Source organism: Sciurus carolinensis, chromosome 8 (assembly GCF_902686445.1).
Source record: "Sciurus carolinensis chromosome 8, mSciCar1.2, whole genome shotgun sequence".
NCBI classification, from domain to species: domain Eukaryota; kingdom Metazoa; phylum Chordata; class Mammalia; order Rodentia; family Sciuridae; genus Sciurus; species Sciurus carolinensis.
Genome location: NC_062220.1, coordinates 44,209,340 through 44,234,199, shown reverse-complemented (window position 1 = coordinate 44,234,199; position 24,860 = coordinate 44,209,340). Strand labels below are relative to the sequence as shown.

The window sequence follows — 24,860 nt, the reverse complement described above, 5'->3', positions numbered from 1 at the left end:
ATAAGATCCCCTAGAGGTAGAATGAGAAGAGAATAACACTGAGGAATAACAGAGGACATAGAGGAAGAGGACCCTGTGGAGGAGCCTGAGGAAAAATGGCCACAGAGCAGATAAGATGTATATTTGTGTATGTGTGTGTATGTGTTGTTTTAATTTCTTTGTGAGCTCCATGAGGATAAAGGTAATTGTATTGCCAACTTCTAGCAAAGACTTGTACAATTACATACACACACACACACACACACACACACACACACATACATATATATATTCCACGAATATCTATTGCATTGCTCTTTTTTCCTCCCCCACTGTGCTGGGGATTAAACTCAGGGCCTTATGCATGCTAAGCAACACATTGCATTATTGACAGGGTCCATCAGGTGGTGAGAAATTTCTTTGCCTGAAATCACATTGTTAGGGTTTTGGGAAAGATGGTCTTGTAAATGAGACAGTTTGCATAGGTTAAATATTAGCAGGTGATATTTGGAAATGCTGGGTGACCACCATGGTTAGAGGGTACAGCAGCCACAGGATGCTGTTTTTTCACTGGAAACCTATTCGCTGATTTAGTTGATTCTGATTGCTATATCATGTGATAGAGGAATCACTAATAGCTTCATGCTAGCAATTTTGTGACTGAGGAAGGGGGCCCATGTATTTGATCTTCTCCTTGTTTTTATTCCGTGTTTGATCACATTTAAGTTTCACTGCAACACTTAAGTCATGAATCAGAATTGAAAATTGTTCTATACTAGATTATACTTTTATGTTTGCATTAAAAAATCTTGAGGACAGGGTTAGAAATTTACAACAATCAAAGAATTCATCCAAAGCCACTAAGGACATAGGTAGGATTCACAGTGGCCATGGTCCACTTAGGATCCCTGCAGGCAGGAAGGAGGGAGGAAGTGGCTCAGGGGCTGTACAAGAGTACATCCACTGGAAGTGTGCAAAAATATCCTTCTATGTATAAGTTTTTTTTTTTTTTTTTTGAACCCAGGGCCTTGTGCTTGCAAGGCAAGCACTCAACCAGCTGAGCTATATCCCCAGCCCTTGTATAAGTTATTTTTATACCATTCTTAATAACTATTTTTTGCATGTTTTTAAATGTGCATTAAATTAATGCATTGCTTCATGTTTGTAATAAGTAAATTACTTACAATTTTATTTATATTAATTCAGGGGAGAAGTGATCTAACACTTTAAAATTGGTGCATGTTTGATTAAAAATAATACATTTTGGAGACCTCCAGTTTAGATCAGTTACTCTTTGAGCTTTCAAGTAAGTTAGTAACATTTAGCAGTTTCTTAACAGAATTGTGCCATCAGTTTAGTTATCAGATTTCAAGTGTTTTAGTTGCAAAATGCAGATGTGTGCCTTGACCTTAATATCTTACTTTGGATTTTAAGGGAGACCACTGAAACACAAGTTTAGAACCATTTGTTTCACTTTTTTGTGAGCATGCTGAAGTTTTCTCATGAACTACCTAATGCCTCTCAACATACGGTATGTTCTTTGCAGTCATCCTTTAGTCACAGGCAGTTTAAACTGTTAAATAGTATCTTGCTTTAAAAGGTAGGCTGATGGCGTTTCTATCTTCGGGTACATCTGGTAAGTTAATATATACAGTCTGTGAGTATCCTGCAGGGACCTGTTTTTACATGCATACAGGGACGTTTATGTAGAAATCAAAGGCCATGAATCAGAAGAACACAACTCTTGTTTCCAGAGTACTGGAGGCTTAAAAAAATTGGCTTTGAAAAATTGAAAGTAGTGTGGTTTGTTTTTATTGTGGAACCGATCAGGAGGAACAATTTACAGTCATTGCCATTCTTCACAGCTGAATGGAGTGGAGGTGCCTGCCTCGTGAAATGGAGCAGCTGCACCAGTTTTCTCTGGGCTCACAAAAACATTTGCTTTTTAATTGAGAACTTTAGATGGTGGGGTACAGTTTGTTTTCATGATGGAAGTGGTCAGTTGTGCCTTACCAGACAGCTGTAGTGTAATTAAGAAAAACTGTGTGAAAGTGGATTAAATTTAACAGAAGAAATCTTTTTTGTTAAAGAAGGGGTTTCACCTTAAATTTTTTCTCTCTTTTTAAATGGATAAAAGCACAAATATCACTATAATTTTAGTCTGCAGAGAGTTTACTATTTCGCAATATCATTTATGCTCTGCTACACAATAATTGTTTGTTTTTGTAACAAGTGCAAACTGAAAAGTAACAGTTTTTAAGATAATTTAGCTGTGAGGTTTGCTTTCAAAATAACATTTACAACAAGGAATTGTACAGTTATATCTGCGTTAAATGTAATTCATTAAAAAGTTAGTGATCTTTCATAAAAAATGTAATGCTGCCCTTTAGACCCACTTTAGACACAAGTGTTAAGAATATTATTTTTTGAGACCAGAAACCATGAGAAATTAAGAATTACATTTTTCTTAAATTTTAAAAAGAGTTAGTCAAATAATAATGAAACAAGCTAGAGAAGTCTTGGTTTGCTGTAGTTTAAAGTGCAACATTAGGCTGTCAATTGACTTTGAAAAGCATACACTTATTTTATGCAGCAGACTTTGAAATAAGAAGAAAAATGCCTTAATTTGCATCACAGCTCTTAGTAGCAAAATAACTGTTTCAAGGTCAGAGGGAGCTGAATTAAAAAAAAAAAAAAACTGTAGTGCATAACCAGGATTTGTAGTAGACACTCATCCATTGTAAGTTTTTATAGTGATTGCGCAACACGCTGAAAAACAAAATTTTTATCCTAGGCAAAATAAAGGTGCCAGACTCTGGTTTTCTCTATGCTTTATCATAGATTGATGATTTTCTAGGGGACACTCTTAGGCTTGAATTCTTCAGTTAGGGGAATTTGGAAAGTTGAAAGGGAAGAGTGAGTAGGGAGTTACTGCTCAAAGGCTCTGGCTGTTGCTAGTCTTGCAAGCCCTTGCCCTGGGAGGAATTATAGGAGAAGGACTCTATGTTTTTCATAGACTGAATGTTTTTGAGAAGACTCCCAGCTGCCATTTCTCTCTGGCTCTGTGGCTTCTGTTCTTTTCTCTTTCCTTCCCCTGAGGGAAGGAAAACCTGAGTTCCTTCTAAATGGCAAACCATAACTGCAACTTGAAAATTAGTTCTTTTTCTGTTAGAAAACTGAGCCCTGCTGAGCTCCAGTTTTTTCTGCCTTTTTCAAGGTGTTCCCCAGGTTTAGATTCTGTTCTGTGTCTTTGCAGATCTCTGTAGAGCATGGCCAGAGTTGCTTAGACAGGCAAAGGAAGCAGCCTATTGGGTTGATTGGAAAGGTAGAATAAAAACTGAGGAACTGTCTGAGGCAGATTTTAAGATAGGAGCATCATTGAAAAGCATTGAAGATGATGCAGTGTGGGAATTTACTGGAAATTCTAATTACTAGAATTAGAATCAAAAGATCTGGATTCAAGTCCCAGCTAGCCAAACATTCTAGGAGAGCCACTCTCTCAGTCTCTGTTTCTTCATGTGTAGAGTGGAACCTGTTCTACATACCAAACAGGTTGTGAGTCTTTAAAAAAAAAAAAAAAAAAAAGCAGGTGGGGGGTGGGGAGTGTGAGAATGAATGTGTAGTGAGATGGGTATTATATAGTTATAGAACAATTCGATCCATTTGACACATACACACTGTCTCTCTCCTTGATGGGAGAGGGGGGTGGATCTTGGCAGTCAAGGAAAGGGAATGCAGCAAATTTTTAATTTTACAAACACAGATTCTTTGTCTATGAGTACTGCAAAACTCCTTGATAATCCCATAATTTATCTCTATTTGATTCCAGCCCACTACTTTCCCACAACACAATTCCAAACCCTTACACCCTTCTTATGCCTCAGTCCTGAACCCTTCTTTCTTAGACACAGTAGGTAAACTCACTCCTAATTTTGCCAGGGAAGTTGAACAAGGTACTTGATCTTTTCTGGCCAACATCTCAAAATGTCTCTTTCTTCACCCAAGTTTCCTTCTCACTTCAGATTCTTGCTTGCAAAAGGTAAACTGTGTTTGTGACACATTTTCATGCTACCTTCTCTCCAACCTTGCTTTATTAGTTATTTCATGTCTTGTTCTCCATAGTCAAGAAGCCCTAGAGTGCTCATTATTACATGTTTCTTCATTTTCATTGTCAAAATTTTCTAAAGTGTGGTTTGAACTCTTCCCTTTGTCACCATCCATACTTTCTTTTGATGCATTTTAGTCTGGCTTCTCTCTGTCCCACTTTATTGAAATTTGTGTCTTGAGGTCATCACTGATCTCATTGTCAAGTTCAGTGACTGTCATCTGTTTGCACTGGTCTCCATGTGTACTTTGATAGCATAAACTCTCCTCAAATTGAAGCCCTCTTCCTCTTTGGCTTCTGCAAGTCAGTATGTTAACTGTTCCCTTCCAACTTTGTCTCTGACCGCTTTTCTCCTTTTCTTAGTCCCTTAGGGTATAAGTTCCCTAGGATTCAGTTCATGGCTCACACACTATACAAAACTTTAACTGAAATATGTGGATAATCCTAAATATAAAATCTAAATCCATAAAATTGATAAATGAGAATATAAGAAAAAATCTTTGTGGACTTGGACTAGATAAATATTTCTTAGATGAAATATTAAAAAACGTGATCCATAAGAAAAAAACTTAAACTGTACTGCATCAAAATTAAAAAGCTATTCTTCAAAATACATTGTTAAAAAATGAAAAAAGCCACAGATCGGGAGAAAAATCTATAGAATGCATATCTGATTAAAATACTCAGAATATAAAGAACTTTTGGAATTCAGTAATAAGAAAACAAACATCCCTGTTTTAAAAGATAAACAAAAGATTTGTCTAGACAGTTAGTGAAAGAAGATATATGCATGGCAAATAAGCACCTGAGAAGATGATCAACATCATTAGTTATTATTGAAATGTACATTAATACCACAATGAGAAACTGTTGCACCCCTAGAATGGTTGAAATTACAAAGATTGACTATCCCAGATGTTGGCAAGGTTGTAGAGGAATTGAGATTTGCATATATTGCTGGTGGGAAGGAAAGTGGTACAGCCATTTTCAAGTTGGGCAGTTTTTTTAAAAAGGCAAACATGTAACTACCATGTGGCCCACCTATTCCTATGTATTTACCCATGAGAAATGAGAGAACATGCGACCTGATTCCATTTATATAAAAATCTAGAAAATGCAAACCTGTAGTGACAGAGATCAGAGTGGTTGCTTGGGGATGAGAATATGGGATAGGAAGACTAGACTGTAAAGTAGCACAAGGATACTTTGGGGCATTATGGGTATATTCATTATGTTGGTTGTGATGATGCCTCCACAAATGTATATGAACTGATTGTATTTGACACTTGAAAATTCTCAGCATATTATACATTAAACAAACTACAGATCCTATAATCTCCTACCATCCCACCCCTTTCAGTCACTTCACTCGATTTCCCAAGCTATCCTGACCTCTAAGAGCATAATTGTTTTATATATATGGAACAGGAGTAAGTGGAATTATAGTATGAGTGTATTTTTGTGTCTGGCTTCTTTCACTTAAAATTATTGTTTGTGAGATTCCTCTGTATTATATGCAGACGTACTTCCATGTTCTCATTGTTATATAATATTCTGTTGATAGTATATACAGTGTATGTACAGTAATGCATATAATGACAGGGTATGTTTTGAGAAATGCATTGTTAAGCATTTGCACTTTTGTGCAAACGTCATTGAGTGGGATACAAACATGGATGGTATGGCCTTACACACTAAGGCTATAAATGCTTATCTACCCATATGCATGTGTACCTAAATACATATACATATATATGTGTTTAGATATAGCCTATTGCTTCTAGGGCCATGATGAACAAAGCAACTTGAAATTAAATCAAACATAACTGAAAGTTAGACTTATCAAGAGATACAGTAAACATGAAATACATGAGGCTGCTGCAGACATAACAACGTACTATTTTACAGCAAACTTTTATAAGTAGAAGGGGTACACTCTAAAATAATGATAAAAATTATAGCATAGGAAATACATAAATCAGGAATATTGGTTGTCATTATAAATATCTGTATTGTACATAATTTTATGTGCTATGCTTTTAAAGTAGCACAGTGGGTTTGCTTACACTGGTAACATGAATACTTGAGTAATCAATTGCACTATGATGTCATAACAGGTACAGCAGGAATTTTTCAGGTCTTTAATAACCTTTATAGAACTACTGTTATATACACCCTGCCATTGACTATATGCAGCACATGACTATACATGACCAAGTTTTTGAATACAATGTTAATGGCTATCTAATCTTCCATTGTATGGATATACCATTTTCTAACTATATGAATTACTATATATGAATTCCCCTATTATTTTTGCCAAATTTTCATTGTTAGAATTAATGCTATAATGAACATCTTTGTATAAATATTTAAATTTCTCATTCCTTAGAACAAATCCTAAAAGTGAATTTACTTGTTAAAAGTTTATAAACTTTATATAGGTTCTTGACATGTATTTCCAAATTGCTCTCTAGAAAGATTATATCTGTTTGCTTTCCAACTAGCACGACACTGACATAACTTTCAGTAGATTTTTGTTGACTTGAATTGGATGCATCAAATTCTCTGTCTCTCTCTCTTTCTATACTGGGGACTGAATCCAGGGGCGCTCAACCACTGAACCACATCCTCAGCCCTTTTTTATATTTTGAGACAGGGTCTTCCTGCATTGCTTAGGGCCTTACTAAGTTGCTGAGTCTAGCTTTGAACTCATGATTCTCCTGCCTCAGCCTCCTAAGCTGCTAGAATTATAGGCATATGCCACCCTGTCCAGCTTACACCAAATTCTTTTGTGTCCTGGGATCCATTTCTGAGTTTTCTGTGTCATTGACCTGTCTTCTTTCTAGTTCATTATTGTTTTAATTAATTTAAATTTTAGGAATTTAATAGTGCACATTTTCCTTCAGTCTTTTAAAGAAATTATGGGGTGATTTTAATTGAACTTTAAAATATACTGCCACATTCTGAACAGAAAACGGCACTGGCAATTTTATTGAAATTCTGTTACTTGCATTTCTATACATTAACATGGGAAGAATTGACATGTGTATAGTCCTATCCAGGAACGAGTCTCCATTTTTATTAATTCTAGTATTTTTATTTTTCATTTACCCAAAATTTATAGCTTTATTTATATAAGGACCTATTGTTTTTTAAATTATATTTCTGAATATTTTATATTTCATGGTTGTTGGAAATTAAATTATTTCTTCCCTCTTATTTGAAATCTGAGTTTGTTTTTTCTTTCTCTACATTTTTATTGGTTCTTTTTAGTTATACATAACGTTAGGATTCATTTTGACATAATTATAAAAGCATGAAATATAATTTGCTCTTTAAAGCATGCAACATAATTTGCTGTAATTCAGTCCTCAGTATTTCCCTTTTCCCTCTCCTCCGCCCTCCCCCATTCCTTTCCCTCTACTGATGTTTCTGCTGTTTATTTATAGAATTTTTATTAGAAAGTTGAGTTTTAATATTAACAATACATTAATTTTGTATTAATTCTTTTTACTGAGCTCTTACTGTTAACAGCTAATTATCTTGCGTAGTGCTTTTGGGTTTCGAATGTTTTTATTTCTAAGTTCAGAAGGGAGAAATTAGAAATTGGTATCTGAAATAAAGAAACAGGAAAACAATAACCTAGAAAATATTTAAAAATAGAAATACAGTATTTTGATCACTTGAAAAAACTCCATTGTTTTATACATTAAGATACTCATCTTTGTTAAAGCCAAAGTGTCTTCTCTATCCTTATTTTTAAAAATTTTTTAGTTGTTGATGGACCTTTATTTTATTAATGTATTTATATGCAGTGCTGAGAATGGAACCCAGTGCCATGAGGCAAGCGCTCTACCACTGAGCTACAACCCCAGCCCTTCTCTAGCCTTATATTTTCAACGATGATACAAATCACAGTTAAAATTTATGAAGAAATTTTAAAATGTGAAAATAATGTATTACATTAACCAAAGTAGTTATAAAAACACATTATTTACCACTTGTTACTCTAAATTTATTTTTTCCATTCTTTTATTTTTTTTTAACTTTCCCTTATCTATTCTTTGTTTTGCTTTTCTTCTCCCTGCCCCCAGGAATACATAGTTTGGGAAGAAATTTTTAAAATCTAATGAAAAATAAACTTCAGAGTAAGAAAGGGAAAAAAGAAATTCTTTCACTTTTGCACTCAGATTATTTTTCTCCTATATTCTCATATACCTTTCTTCTGTTTCGTTCTTATGATGCTTTACTTCCTTATTTAATTTATTCATCTGAATACCTTTATGTTTGCATGTGAGGTCCTGGTGTTTGCGTCACATTTTGTCTGTTTTTCAAAGAAAAAGAAAATATATCTAAGTTTTGGGTATACATGCTGTTACATATATTATCAAATTAGTTTTTTTTCTCAATTTAGTTTTTAAACTTTAAATTTATTGTTTTTTTTATTTTCCCTTTTTTCATTTTAAATTTAGGTTCTTTCTTTAAGGGTCATTTCAAGTACCTAGAAACTTGAACCTCAAATTTGATCAGAAAATAATACTTTAATCCTAGTTTATCCATATTATTGACCTCTTATGCCTACAGCAGGAACAATAGCAAAATGCCTCATATACAGTCTCTTGTGTGGATCCACATACTCACTGGCAAAGTCAGATCCAGAGGTTAACTGTCCTCCTTTGAGATTGTAGTTCTGTGATTTTTAGGAAGAGACTATCTAGGCTCTCATTTAATCTTCGTGAGAGAAAGTCTCATTGCACCTCTCTTGTCTAATTTGTAAAATGAAACTAGGTCAGATCATTTACAGATAGTTGAATCTTGCTCTGAGTGGTCTGTACGCCAAGGCTGTTAGTTATTAACATATATTTTTCTCTTGTCAAAATAAAAAGAATTCTCTTTCTCTAGTGATAATAGAATGGGAGCATGAGAACTTGAGAATTCTGTCTTTTGTAATATAGAAGATAACAAAACAGATGTTGTGGGGTTTGTTTCCTTGTGTTTGTTAAGCTTTGGAGCTGGGAGGTAAGAATCAGAATGGATAATCAGGACACTGTGTTCCAGATCTCACTTATAAAATGGATTTGGAAGTGGGGATGAAGGAGCCAAGATAAGCTCAAAGGTTGCTTCCAGACCTTAACTACCAAGAGTTTTTAGCTTAAAAATGAACTATTGAGAATTTAGAGATAAAGTAATGTGCTTTCATTGAAGAGATCTAATACTTGTTTCAAGATCTTAAGATAAAATACAAATAAGACACCAGACCCAGAAATAAGCACACCAATGGCATTATTAAAAACTAACAACAACAAAATTTCTTCAACAAATGCCCTTTTGCATTGTGGTAGTTCAATCTAGTTTGCACAAAGCTATAAAGCAGAGTACTTCTGGTTAAGTGACACAAATCCAGAAATTGACACAATTATGGTATCTTCTTTAATTCAGTACATTCACAAAAACAGATGAACTAAAGAAAATAAATGTATTCAGGTATCTATGATAGTGTGCTATTTTGATTTTAGATATTATTCATGAAGAGAATTGTAAACAATTGCCTTTTGTAGTTACATTAAGAAAGAATGGATCTTGAACCCATACAGGTTTTAGTTTGAATAAGACTCTTACCACCTAGTTTGTGATGCTAGGAACTTTTCAAACTTTTGTTATTTTCTTCACCCATTAAATAAATAAAATTACTCATATTTCACAAAGTTCTTTTAAAAAGCTTGTTATAAAAGAGCTTATCTCCTTTCAAGAAGTTGACAGAGTTTCCATAAATTGTAGAAAACAATGTTTGCTTAAAATCTGTTGAGGTAAAATTCTGTATGAGAGAACAAACAAGACCAACCGGGTTGTACATTGTCATATCATCTGAATATATTTTTAAGTCGGTTTCTGCCCCTCCTTCTTAGGAAGGTTTACTAATTATCTGAAGTGTGTTGGAGATTTTGTTGTATGTGAAGCATTCTTGGGGAACTGAGCCTACCCACGTCCTGTGCAGTCATTTATGAGTGTTTGAAGAGTCGGAGATCAGTCTTTCATGTTATAGTAATTAAAGAGAAAGAAATATATTGAAGAATTAAATAGTCATAGGATTTTATATAAAAATTTAATCTGCATATGGTACAAAGTGATAGAAAGAATGAAAACTTTCTAAACAGTGATTTGGGAGATATAGTAAAGACTTCGAAGAATTTATGCAATCATTCATTAAACTGAATATCTCTTGAAAATTTATTGCATACTCAGTGGGAAGGAGGTGACATAGAATGGGACATGACAGAGACATTAGCACATTTGAGAGGCAGTGCATTTAAGGATCTGAAAATTGTTTAATGACTGGAGTATGGAGTTGGAGCTGTGGGAATGAAAGGAGATGATCAAAGGAATCATCCAGGACTGGTAAGCCATGCCAAGGAATTTGACTTTTATCCTAAGCACAGTGGGGCCATGATACAGTTGTAGGTGTGTTTGTGGAGAGAATGCCATGATCTCTATTTAAGAAAAGGAAGAGTGGATTAAAGGAAGGAGACCAAAACTAGAGGAAGAGAGACTGATTGTGTGACTAGTTGTAGAAATCATTGCAAGAGATGATGGCCACCTGAAATGTTGGTGAATTAAAGGAGTCTTTGAGGTATATTTCTATATCTATTAATTTATGTATATCTGTCTTTATCAAATCTATATATTCTAACCATCCTTGTTATTCTCACTTACTTTTTATTTTGCAATTATTTCATGCTTGAAAATATGTTGCAAAAAACGGCACAAAGATCATTTTCTTTTTCCAGAATTATTTGAGAATAAATTGGTAATGTGATCTGTCATTATTTACAAATACTTCAGTATGTAGTTCTAAATGCAAGGTCATCTATATTAACTGTCAAAATTAGAAAGTTAACTATAAAGGTCCCATTTAAGTTTTGTCACAATGATGTCCTTCAAGTAAAAGGATCCAGTTCAGAGTCACATGTTGCATTTAGTTGTCATGTATCTCTCTCTCTCTCTCTCTGTTGACCTTTTGGATAGGAAGGGGAATTCTTTTACCAGGAAGGATGATTCCATCATATTTATGCTGGGACCAGCACATGACCTCTGCTAATTCTTCGGCCCTAGTGCAGCCTGTTCTGTGCTTCCTGTTTATAGTGCTGAAAACCAGATCTACTTACCACTGCAAAGAAGTCCAGGTCATAGATACCAATGTTTAGGTTATATTTTATCCCCAGATCAGTATGTCCCTGGATCCCAAAACCAAAGTTTCCAGTACCTGAGAAGTTATTTTTTTTCTTAATTTATACTCTTACATCTTTAGAACTTTCTCCATGATTTCTTATGCCTTGGCCCCACAGACTGTACAGTGGGTGTCAATCTTTTCATTTCTCCTGATGCCAAAGGATCTGGCAGTGCATCCATTTCTGAAAACACAGGTGTCTCTCCTGTGAGCTGCTTCAACACCATGGCTGCCTGGCCCAGTCTGTCCCTAGTTTCCCCCCAACAGATGTTTAGGCAGAGCTTATGGATGCAGAGTTCCCACATGGGGGTGTGTTTTTTATCTTAATACTGTGCCATCATAGAGAACAGAAAGACTTTCAAGTGTCTTTAATCCCCTTCCATTTTGAACAATTCCTCAATGTTCCTTGATCTTCGATATCTAGACATTTTTAAGGTTTCAAGCCAATTATTTCATAGTGTTCCTCAATGTGGGGGCTTCTGACATGTTCCTACAATTAGATTCAGATTATGATTCCAGATTTTTTTTGTCAGGTATATCATGGAAGTGTGTTCTTATTGTATCCTGTCAGGTGGTGCATAACTCCTATTTGTTACATTACTAGAGATGTTGACCATGATTCAAGGACATGTCTACCAGATTTTTTCAATGTGAAGTTTACTTATTTTCACTTTATAATCAGTTTTTGAAAGGTAGTACTTAAAGACTAATACCCTTTTCTCCATCAACCTCTTACCCATCAGTTTTAGCATCTACATATGGTTCTTGATTAAATCAATTTTGATAGTTTCCAAGTGATAATTTAATAATTTCTTTAGTCCTTCTCCCTCCATTTATCATTTGGCATTCCACTATACAAAAAAAATTTCTCCTCATTCTTATATCTGAGTATATCAATTCCTATTTTTAATGGACTATTTGTATAATGTCAAACTAGTATTTATTTTATGTATGAAATCTCATACTTTTGGTCCATGAGAGCCCTTTCAAATTGTCCTACTAATTCTTTGAGCACTTCCTGTCATAATAAGATAATCCAGGCCCTTCTTTACCAGGCATGTAGGTCAATGACCTGAGCTGGATTAGTGGTATCACCGCTTTCTCCACGTCTTCTTCCTCCCCCACTTGGACTTCAACATCCTCAGATTGCCTAAACCTGTTGGGACTGAATTATTCAGGAAGAGAGGGAGGAAGAATGATAGACATAGATACATAGACAAATAGACTGACCTCTTTTTTTTTTTTTTAATGCTCTGTGTATGTACATTGGGAAATAAAAAATCCTAGTTCATCAATCTATAGCGAAACAGGTATTTGGATAATTAGAAATAATAAATAAGCTCCAAATAATTGATTTTGGGAATGTTTTTATTTTCTATTGATATTTAATATAGATCCATTTACTGTTTTGAGAACTCAGGCCCCAGCCCAACCTACATTTTCCAGCTCATTCCACTTCCACCATGTATAGTCTCCCAGTCTGAGAAAATTTTTGCTGTTACACCATTTGCTATAATCTTAGAATCAGAGGCTTAACAAGGAACCATGTTCTTTATCCTGATCTTCCTACTTTCTTTTGCTATGAAATGAGTTAGGAGATGCGTAGTCCACAGAGCAGTTGATGACATACAGAGAGGTAAACTTTTACTATTTCTCCCATATTAAGCATTATTGGGAAGAATACTTTTTGCTCTTCCCTAAGACTGGAAACTATCCGGGTGGCTACTCTGCTTTGGTTCCCAGGTGCTTTATTCTCGCCAGGATTGATGTACTTTGTCACAGCATGAAGACAGAGCCTGACAGCCATGGGGAAGAGGTTTGCTTCCTTTTAAGTTTTTCCGCATGAATGGGAGAAGAGAAAGAATTTGAAACAAGTTGATTTGACTGAAGCCATTACTCTTAGACAATTTTGCATAACAGTGCTGGATGGTTAATATGTTTCTTTTTCCATCCTCATCTTCCATATCTTAAAAAAAAAAAAAGCTATTAGAGATTCGAATTTTTAAAACGTGTTTTCCAATAGGCATGTGTACAATTGGATTTGGATTTTATTACACCAGATTCCCTAGAAAACTGCAAACTTATTTGAAATCACTGAATCGTGTTGAAATAAAGACGTAATGGGAATTTAATTCTAATTTCAAGACAATCTGATTTAGGAAGCCAAATAATACTGAGGAATTTGGTAGTAGTGAATGAGAAGTATAGTTTTGAGTATATAAACCATATACAGTTTTCATAACTCTAGACTGAAACATATTTTCACAGTTTAACTGATCTTGAAATTAGCAATTTCTTTTACACACTGAAATAACTGCAACTTTTTTGGAACAGTACAATTATTTTTAGAGGAATTTTTAAAATATCACAAATTTGTTGGCATATATCTCTAATGTATGTTTTTCTAAATATGTGGAGTTTTTGATCCAATATTATTTATGAAATGAATGGAGAAGACTCCTGAAAATACTAATAAAATCTAATAATATTTTATAAGAAAATAAAAATCCTTATCAATGGTTTAGTCTGAGGAATGCTTGAATCATTAAGCATTAGGTTCTTTTTTTTTAATTTGTTCTTTCTAGATGTACATGACATATTATACATACTTGGAATAAGTATAACTTGTTCCAAGTAGGATCTCATTGTCATAAATATGTTTTAAAACTGGTCAAAGACAGAAAACTATACAGTACTGAATATAAGATAAAAATACTGAAGCAGAATTCTTTTGGAGTCTCAGACACTTTTATGTTTCATGTAATTATCTCAAACTCACTGAAACAAGTAGAACCCAGTAAAATCTTTTCTCTGGGCCATTTCTCTCAAATAATTAGAATCCTCTCATTTTTTGTAATGTAATTTCAGAGTCACTGTTGACTCCTTGCTCTTTTTCTTCTCCCTGGGAAATTCCATGTAGCCTACAGCAGGGCTACTGTGTCCTTCTTTATTGCAGATATCTTGTCCAAACTTTATGTTAGAGCTGTGATTATCGATTCTCCTGAAGCCTTTTGTTCAGCCTCTGCCTTTCACCCAATTTAAATGCTATTAATAAGCTTATTTCCTTTTACCAGTCATAGTGTATCCTCTGTAGCTTCCTGCATCTAACCCATAGTTTCATCAGAAACTTTTATTTTCCTAATACTGTCAATTTTCTCTGGACCATGCCAGCATTTGCTGTAATGCATCTGTCATAAAATAGCCATTTAGTAAGGGCCTACTGTGTGCCTAGTGGATACCAGCCACTGTACCAGATGTTGTAAGTATTGTAGTGAATAAAATAATCTTGTTATTCTCCTCATGGAACTAATAGTCTAGTGGGAACAACAGCTATTCAGCAAGTATAGTAATTGCACTTGCATGTAATTAAATGATTATTGCAGATGTGAGAAGTGCTTTAGAGAAGAAAGAGAACACATGGGCACATAGGTTCTGTTGGGGGAGTCTTGAGGTAGTAGTATTGAGGCTGAGGCATGAGGATTGAATACACATCAGCTGGTCACAATCTGGGTTGAGGAACATTTTAGGCAAAGAGTAGTCCTTACTCTTTCTGCCTTATTTTCTGCTTGTAATCAAGCAAATTCTCATACTACTTAAATTTTGTTGATTTGTATGTTTTTTGTAGTGCTGAGATGGAACCCAGAGCTTTTGCATATTAGACTCCATCCCCAATCCTCTCACACTACTTAGCCATCCTACATGCTTACTTTGACCTGGGTGCCTCTTACTTCTTAAGGAACCTTTGACTTTACTATAATTCTTTTACTATAAATCTATAAATCTTTTCTATAATTCTGATTTTGTGGTGTCAACCTATTTTGGAGTTTCTAAGTCAAAGTTTACAAGTTGTTAGATTGGAATCCACCAGTAGCAGACTCTCAAAGACTAATATCTCTTGCTACCTACACTGCAACTCTCCTTTTTTTCCTCCCCTCAACTTGGATTTTCTGTGATATTTATGGGAAAGAATCACAAGGCAACAGTGTGTGCCTTTGAATATTCATTACTATTGAACCCTTCCCCACAAATGCTTGAATTTCATTGTCAGCAACTTCCCTTCTCTATCCTAGTGACATTAAGACTTAGGATTGAAAAATGCCTCTTCATCAGAGAAAGTTTCAGTATTTTACTTTAGATCACTAAAAAATATGTATATTAGCTCTGGAGTTTGGTATAATCTATAACTGTACTTCATATATGTGTTCAATACTTTCTACTTTAAATTTCTTAAATTTAAGTGACTCCTAAATATCTTAGTTGAAAAGTTTTTTGAAAGTATAGCATGTTGACATTCAGTATCACTAACACTGCTGTTACTAGTTGTGTGAACATAAACAATCCTGCAGCTATACATCAAGAGAATCATCATTGTACTAGTACAGAATGATCTGTGCTCTTTTGATATGGGTTATTATTTTTTATTGCTATGTGTACTAGCTGAACAGCTGGTCAAACTATTCCTTCTTATATCCAGGTGGTAAGGGCCTTTACTGAGTCAGAACCAATTTTGAAGCAAGAAGAAAACATACTTCCTTCTTTTGACTCTTCCTTTTCTCTTTAAATATGGAATAAAGACTAATTATACCATCTGTATGTAAATAATTATTAAAATGAAACTAAATTGAAAAAATCAAATGTTGACCAGTAGTTGATGGAACTTTTAAAAAATATTTATATTTATTGTAATAACACACATGTAACTTAAGATTAAACCATTTTAGGTTTGTACTCTAGTAGTGTTAAGTACATACAGATCTCTAGGTCTTTTTCTTCTTGCAAAACCTAACTACCTGTTAAACAAAAACTCCCCATTCTCCTCTCCCCCTCATCCCCTGGCAACCACCCTTCTATTCTTTGTCCTATGAATTTGATCGTTCTAGGTAGATCATATAAGTGGAGTCATACACTAGATTTCTTTTCATGACCAGCAATGTTTTCAAGGTTCATCCACATTGTAGCATATTTCAGAATTTTCTTTATTAAGACTGAATAATACACCATTGTATGTGTATGCCACATTTTCTTTAACAATCTGTTGATGTTGGGATTTCTTCCACCATTTGACTATTAGGAAGAGTGCTACTATGAACATGGATTGATATCCTGCTTTAAATTCTTCTGGGAAACTTTAGATTATTAAGTCCCAATCATAGTACAGAGATAGGTACTCTTTAAATATTTTAACAATGTGAGACAGAACAATGGAGGTAGGGAAGGAACAATACCTCTGAAAATCAGGCAGACGATAAGCTGTTAGCTATTTAAGGCAATATCAGTCTGCTTCAGTGTTTCTTAAAGTATTGTTTGTGAACTACCTACATTAGAATCTCCTGGAATGCTTGTTAAAAATACAGACTTGTGGGCTGGGGATATAACTCAGTTGGTAGAGTGTTTGCCTTGCAAGCACAAGGCCCTGGGTTCAATCCCCAGTACTGAAAAAAAAAAAAAAAAAAAAAATTCAGACTTGTAAGCCCTTATTAGACTTCTTAAGTCAGAAATCTCTTCTAAAATTCAGGAATTTGCACCCCAAGTGATTCCCTATGCACATTGAAATGTGATATGCACTGCCCCACTGACAATTAGACATCTCAGAATTTACCTATATTTATGCATACGAAAGCCCTGGGCTCCTTGTTACTTTCAGCCCCTTGTTTGCTTTCTTTGGGGGCCAATCCATCTAGGCTATCATATGACTTTCACTTTTTTCCCATTCCTTTCTTGTATGAGCATTTTAAATATGACATAATATATTATAATCCTAAGGACAGTAATTTCATATGTTCATATTATATAACTAAATGACAAGTGTTACATCTTTTAAAAATTTTAACCATGTTTTATTGGTGTATTATACATAATAGTGGGGTCATTGTTACATAATCGTACATTTGCATTATATAGCAATATAATTAACCAGTGTCATTCCCCCATATTTCTCCTTTCCCCCATTTTAACTCCCCCAGGTCCCTTTTATCTACTCTATTAGTCTCACTTTGATTTTCATGAGATTCCTCTCTACACAAACCTTTCTTTTCCTTTACACTCTCTAACTTCCACATGTGAGAAACCATACTACCCTTGACTTTCTGAGTTTGACTTATTTCACTTATCATAATGCTCTCAATTTTCATCCATTTTCCTGCAAATGACATAATTTCTTCTGTTTTAATGGGGATTGAACTAGGGGAGCTTTACCACTGAGCTACATCCCCAACCCTTTTTACTTTGAGACAGGGTCTCACTAAGTTGCCCAGGCTGGCCTTGAACATATCAAGATGGGACTTGAGTTTACAATCCTCCCGCCTCAGCCTCCTGAGTTGCTGGGATTACAGCTGTGTACCTCGGCGCCTGGCAATTTCATTCTTCTTTATGGCTGAATAAGACTTCATCGTGTATTTTTACCTCATTTTCTTTATTCATTCATCCATTGACAGACACCTGGCTAGTTCCATAATTTGGCCATTTTGAATTGTGCTGCTACAAATATAGGTATGCATAAATTGTTACAGTATATAGTATATACTGTAACAATTAATTTTAATTCTTTAGGATAAATACCACGGAGTGGTATACCTAGGTCGCATGGTGATTCCATTTCTAGTCTTGAGGAACCTCCATGATGATTTCCATAGTGATTGTGCTGCTTTACAATCCCCCCAACATCGTAAAAGTGTTCCTTCTTCTCTGCATTCTCTCCAGCATTTATTACTGTTTGTATTCTTAGTGGCTGCCATTCTAACTGGAATGAAATCTCTGTGTAGTTTTGATTTGCATTTCCCTGATTGCTGAAGATGTTGAACATTTTTTTCATATATTTGTTGGCCATTTATATTTCTTCTTTGGAAAGTGTCCATTTATTCACTGTTTTTTTTTTTTTTTTTTAGTAAGTTTTTTGAGTTCTTTATGTAGTCTGGATATTAATCTTCTGTCACAGAATAGTTAACTAATATTTTTCTCCTATTCTGTAGGTTCTCTCTTCATATTCTTAATTGTTTCATTTATCATGCAGAAACTTTTAAATTTGATGTCCTCTCATTTATTAATTCTTAATGTTCTTTCCTGAGCTTTAAGAATTCTATTGAGAAAGTCATTGACTATGCCTATATATGTAAGTACAAACCCTACATTTTCTTCTAGGAGTTGTAAATTTCTGGTCTAATTCCTAGGTCTTTGATTCATTTTGAATAGACTTTTATGCAGGGCAAGCTATAGGGTTCTAGTCTCTTTTTTTTTTATGTGTGGATAACGAGTTTTCCCAGTACCATTTGTTAAAAGTACTGTCTTTCCCCCAGTGTACATTTTTGGTACTTTTGGACTATCTTTGTAGGTTTGTCTCTGTGTCTTCTATTGTGTTCCATTGGTCTATGTCTGTTTTTATGCCAGTACCGTGCAGTTCTTGTTACTATAACCTTGTAGTATAATTTGAGAAGTTGGGTATTGCAGTACCTCTAGCTGTACTTTTTTTTGGGCTTAGAATTACTTTGGCTAGTCTGGATCTTTTGTTCTTCCAAATTATTTTAGGATTGTTTTTCCTAGTTCTGTAAAGAATGCCATTGATATTTTAATGGGGAGTACATTGAATCTATATATTGCATTTTAATTTTAACATTTTAATTCTGCCTATCCATGAGCATGGGAGGTCATTCCATCTTTGTGTGTTCTTCATTTTCTTTCTTCAGTGTTCTGTGATTTTCATTGTAGAGGTCTTTCACCTCTTTGGTTAGATGTTTTCCTAGGTGTGTTTGTTGGTTGATTTTGTCCCCTGCACCCCTACCCTCTTAGGCAATCTTGAATGATTGTTTTCACCAGGTTCATTGTTAATGTACAAGAAAACTATAGACTTTTCTGTGTTGATTTGTAAACTGCTACTTTGCAGAATTTATTAGCTCTAGCAGTCTTTTTTGGTAGAGTGGATCTTCAAAGCACAGGATCATATTATCTGTAAACATTAATAATTTGACTTCTTTCTCTCCTAATTTTATCACTTTTATTTTCTTATCTTTTCTACTTGCTCTGGCTGGAATTTCTAGTACCATATTGAATAAAAGTGGTAAGAGTAAACATCTTTGTCTTGTTCCGGATTTTAAAGGAAATGCTTTAGTTTTTCCCTATTCACTATGATGTTGACTTTGGGTTTGTTGTATTTATAGCCTTTCTAATGTTGAGGTAAGTTCCTTCTGTCCCCAGTTTCTTCAGTGGTTTTATCATAGATGGGTGCTGAATCTTGATAAAGATTTTCTCTGCATTTGTTAAGATGACTGTGATTTTTGTCCTTAATTCTATTTATGTGGTGAATTACATTTATTGATTTGCATGTTTTAAACCATCCTTGCGTCCCTGGAATGAAACCAACTTGGTGATAATGTACAGTCTTAATATGTTGTTGGATATGATTAACTAATATTGTATAAAAGGATTATTGCATCTAAGTTCACCAAGGATATTTGTTTGTGGTTTTCTTTCCTTAATGCAGCCTTTTCTGTTTTGGGTATCAAGGTGATACTGCCTTCATAAAATGAGTTTGGAGGTGTTCTTTTTTTTTTTTTTTTTTTTTTTTTTAATGGTGCTGGAGATTGAACCCAAGGATACTTAACCACTAAGCCATATCTCCAGCCCTTTTTGGTATTTTATTTAGAGACGGGCTCAGTGAGTTACTTAGGGCCTCGCTAAGTGCTGAGGCTGGCTTTGAACTTGGGATCCTCCTGCCTCAGCCTCCTGAGCTGCTGGGATTACAGTATGCACTACCATGGCTGGCTGGAAGTGTTCTATCCCTTTTTAATTCATAAAATAATTTGAAGAGCTTTGGCATTAATTCTTCTTGAAAGCTCTGGTAGAATTCCCCTGCATGCATCAGATCTTTAATAAAACCAACCAGCTTATTTTGCATTTTGGAATTGAACTCTGTATTTACCTAGTTAACTAAACATCATGCCATGTACAAACAGAGAACAACATGTATCCCATTTGTTTACAATTAAAAAAAATCATGCATTTCATTAGATCTGTTGTCTGACTTTGTTTTATAATTGTGATGTATGGTTTGTAAGTGAGTTTTCAAAGATAAACTTTTCTTAATGTTGGTATATTTTCAGAAAATACTCTTCTAACTTTTGTGTGGTACAGTAAGAGGATATTTAATGACTTTAGTGACTTCCATTAGTGAAGTTTGGTGAAGATTCCATTAGTGTAGATTAGTCATTTTAGTTACTTCCATTAAGAGTAGTCATCCTGATTAATAATACAATGTGTTCTTTATTTTTTTTTTTAAAGAAAGAAACTCAGAGGGGCAAAAAGTCCTAACAAGACATCTTATTCTTGTTATAGCTGGCTATAAATATCCATTTCTTAACCTATGAGAGAGTCCCATAATTCTTAATTTTTGGCTCATTTCTACAACCACTTTTTTGTTATTTTTCCCATTTGATTGCTTTAAATGTCCTCTAGAATGTAACTTCTGTGAGGGTAGGGATGGTGCCACCCAAGTTCACATGGTTCTCAACCTGCTATGTGGCTCAAAGGTGTCCTGTAGGCATTTGTTGAAGAAATGAGACAACTTGAACCTGACTGGTAATGTGTTTCACATACTACTTATTGTTTCTGCTAGAAATTTTCTTGTAATTTTGCTACAGTATAACTCTTTTATCCATCCAAATATTCATTTTTAAGAAACAGAATTTCACCTAACCAATATCTCTGATTGGGCTAATTCATTCTTTTTTTTAATTAATTTTTTTTTTATTTTTACAGACATTTTGATTCATTGTACACAAATGCAGTGCAACTTTTCATTTCTATGGTTGTACACAATGTAGATGCACACCATTCATGTAATCATACATATATATAGGGTAATACTGTCTGTTTCATTCTACTGTTTTTCCATCCCCAACCCCTCCCACCCCTTTTCCCTCTACACCATCCAAAGTTTCTTCATTCTTCTCTTCCCCCCATAACCCCCCTCATTATATTGTCATGCACTTATCAGAGAAAACATTCTGCTTTTGGTTTTTTGGGTTTGGCCTATTTCACTTAGCATGATATTTCCAGCTTCATTCATTTACCAGCAAATGCCATAATTTTCTTCTTCTTTATGGCTGAGTAATATTCCATTGTGTAGATATACCACAGTTTCTTTATCCATTTGTCAATTAAAGGGCATCTAGGTTGGTTCCACAATCTAGCTATTGTGAATTCAGCTGCTGTGAACATTGACGTGGCTGCATCACTGTAGAACGCTGATTTTAAGTCCTTTGGGTATAAACAGAGGAGTGGGATAGATGGGTCAAATGGTGGGTTCATTCCAAGCTTTCTGAGGAATCTCCATATTGCTTTCCATTGGAAATGTGCCAATTGATTCTTTAAAAAAAAAAAAAAAAGTTGAGATGGACACTGATCTCATTTCATGGGTTCACTTATTTTTCTATACCAAAAAATCTGAGCAGAACACCTGACATGAACCCATAATTTCACAAGTTTATTCTGTTGGATGGAATAGAGATGGAATGCATGTGACTTGATACCAGTTTATCTCCAACCTGAGTTTGCATTTTTGGTGGAGGATCAGAGCTGTCATATTTTCCAACTACAGGCAGAACATCAAGTCTTCCTCAGTTTGCCAGAAAACCTAGTAGAGACGAGTGTGCTTATTTTTGTTTGTTTACACATTTGGACTCGAAGCTAAATACACTGAAGGTCTTTCTTGTGTGTCGGTTCTCTTTGCTCCCGGCAGAGCCCATAGAGCCTGTTGTCAGTGGACTACTCAGAGAAGAAGCCTTCTGTGGAGCTTTCTATTGTCAGCATTTGGGGATCAGGCTCAAGAATTGTCTGCCCAACTTACTTTCTCAGTAGATGAATTAACTGGTTTTAGGAAAGGTAATTAACAACACAACCTTTTGAGGCAGAACCATATAGCATAATATAGTATTGCTCAAGTGTACATGTACAAAATTAATTTGATCTTTTCAGTACTTAGTTTTCCAGCCTAAAAGTAAGAATGCATACACTTGCCTGTTTTTAACATAGTATTAAGTGGCTTCATTGATTTTGGGGGTTACTTGAAGATCTTCCAGAAAAATTATTATTCTATAGCTACAGAGTAACAAGTCTCAGACCTAAAGACATCTTGGGAATCTTAGGGCAAGTTCATGAAACCTCAGTAAGATTCATTGGTATGCTTACTTCCCAGAGTATGTGCTCTAAAGTATTTAGTGTGCTTTAAAAATCAAAAGCAGGGTTCTAGCATATGATTTTAATAGCAGTCACAAGGTATCATTTCTACACAAGTTGTGTAGAAATATGTATTAAAACTCAAATTCACACAAATGTCTTTTAAAGACATTTAACAGAAAATGTTGTGTTGAACCCTTAGATTAACATTTTCTTTGTATTTTTGAAGCCATTTATATTCTTTTTATAAGCTCTTATCAAATGTGTGTGTGCATACTGTCCCCCTCTACCTACAGCCAAATCAATAGACATTTTTTGAACTTGTGACCAGAATGATGTTAGGTGTGCCAGTTGTATTCTCCTTTGCTAATTTGGGGCGTAAATAATTTTGGTATGTCGATTTATTATGTACTTGGTGTCATTTTAACTTGGTTTTCTTTCTTAGTTTGAACTTTTTCCTATATTTGTTTGCTAACTGCATTCTTTCCTCTGTGACTTAGGTGTCCCTATTCTTGGCTTTTTTTCCTCTGAGGTTGTAACAATTGTCAACAGATCCTGACCAGGCTCCTGGGAAGTTCATATGTTTAATCAATTAATACTTTTGCTTTTTTTCTATTCTCTTTTTCTTCATTGTAGCAGAAAACAAAAAGGAATTAAATTAACAGAATTAGAAAAATGGAAGGGGAAACTAAAATGAACCAGAGGAGTCTTAAATGTATATTAAACTGAGTTGGATAACTTAAGTTTGGTAAGTAATGGAAACAGTGTGATATTATGGAATAATTTGGCATCTTCAGCAACCTTGTTCAATGGATACATTAAGCCCACCTTGCAACGCTGCCAGAGCACGTAAAAGGCTTATCCTATCAACTTCTTTGTCTTAGTCCATTCAGTCTGCTGTAACAACATACCACAAATTGGGTAGCTTGTAAACAACAGAAATTGACCTCTCACAGTTCTGGAGATTGAAAAGTCCATGATCAAAATGCTGGCAGATTTAGGGTCTGGTGAGTGCCTCCACTCTGGTTCATAGACCTTCTAGCTATGTCCTCACATGGTGTGAGGTAAGAACTCTGGTCTTCAACTCCTTGAAGGGCATTAATTCCACTTACAAGGGTTCCACTCTTATGACCCAGTCACCTTCCTAATACTGTCCCATTGGGGATTAGGTTTCATCATAGGAAGTTTGAGGGGACACAAACATTCCATCCATAAGTTCTCCAATGCTGAAGGTATGGCAGCATGAGAAAGACAGAACAGCAGTTGACACCAAGATTCAGAACAAACATTTATTTTACCCCATCTTCCTCCCTGCTTCTCTGCAATTAATATTTAACATAGTTTCTCCTTCTTTTATGACAGCCATTTATTGTATCATTATTCCCATTTTTCTGATGAAGAAATTGAGGATCTGAGAAATTAAGTAACTTGCACAAGGTCATAGATTTGGTAAGGATTTGGGTTGAGTTCTGACAGATTTCAAAACCATTTCTTTCCACAGTGCCAGGCTGCCTTGTATATAATGAGTATGGAAGATTGAAAAGGAGTTAATGGTGTGGCCATTCCACTGTTCTTTCCACTACTTCACTTGGTGAATGACTAATAGGCAAATACTCCCAGAGGGTATTTGCATTTTAAAAGAGGAGCTCATTAACTCTAATGAATCTCTAATTGGTAGAATTGGTGGGGGAGTTAATTTTAAGTGCTGGGACTTTCTCCTGTGTCTTCAAGGTGCCTAGCTGTCCTTTTCTCCTCTGTAGATTATCAACTAAACTGGAATTAGAATTATGTAGTAGAATGCAGCCACAAACTGCTAGTCAGACTCAAATGCAGTTGAGTGAATTTATAGGGAGTCATGAAAAAAAAAATCATCAAAAGGGATATAGTATGGGTTAGCATTGTATAAATGAATGTTCAAAAGCAAATGAATTTGGCAATATTGAAGGTCTTCTGAAGAGTAAGGTAGAAATAATATATTTTATGATCAATTTTAACTTCAGAAGTGTTATATAAGCATTTCCTATAGAGTGTTGAGTCTCTGAAACAGGTTTAATAGATATCAGTTAAATAAAATGCTCCATAGTCAAATACATTGTGAAAAAACTTTAAAAGTTCTTTACTACAGAATTTCTCAGTTGGTAAAATGCATTGGAAAGCAACTGCAGAATTTACACCCTACAGGTTTTTCTCATACTTTTGACAAAGAAATTCTTTTTTCCATGTGAACCTCTTGGAATCAGTGTTTTTTAGGTTGCACTCTTAGATATGGAGTTCTAGATTAAAACTCTCATTAAAAAAAGAAGAAGAAGAAAAGAAGAAGAAGAAGAAAAAGAAGAAGAAGAAGAAAACAGCAATTTTGTATTCACAACTTGTATGTGCAGT

General features: G+C 34.7%; 1 protein-coding gene and 1 pseudogene across 2 annotated transcripts in view; one reads left to right on the top strand and one right to left on the bottom strand.

Moving 5' to 3' along the window:
- Window positions 1-24,860, top strand: part of Umad1 (UBAP1-MVB12-associated (UMA) domain containing 1) — a 257,793-nt gene that overhangs the window by 167,175 nt on the left and 65,758 nt on the right. The gene's annotated exons all lie outside the window — the stretch shown is intronic.
- Window positions 11,061-11,650, bottom strand: LOC124990453 (60S ribosomal protein L11-like; annotated as a pseudogene).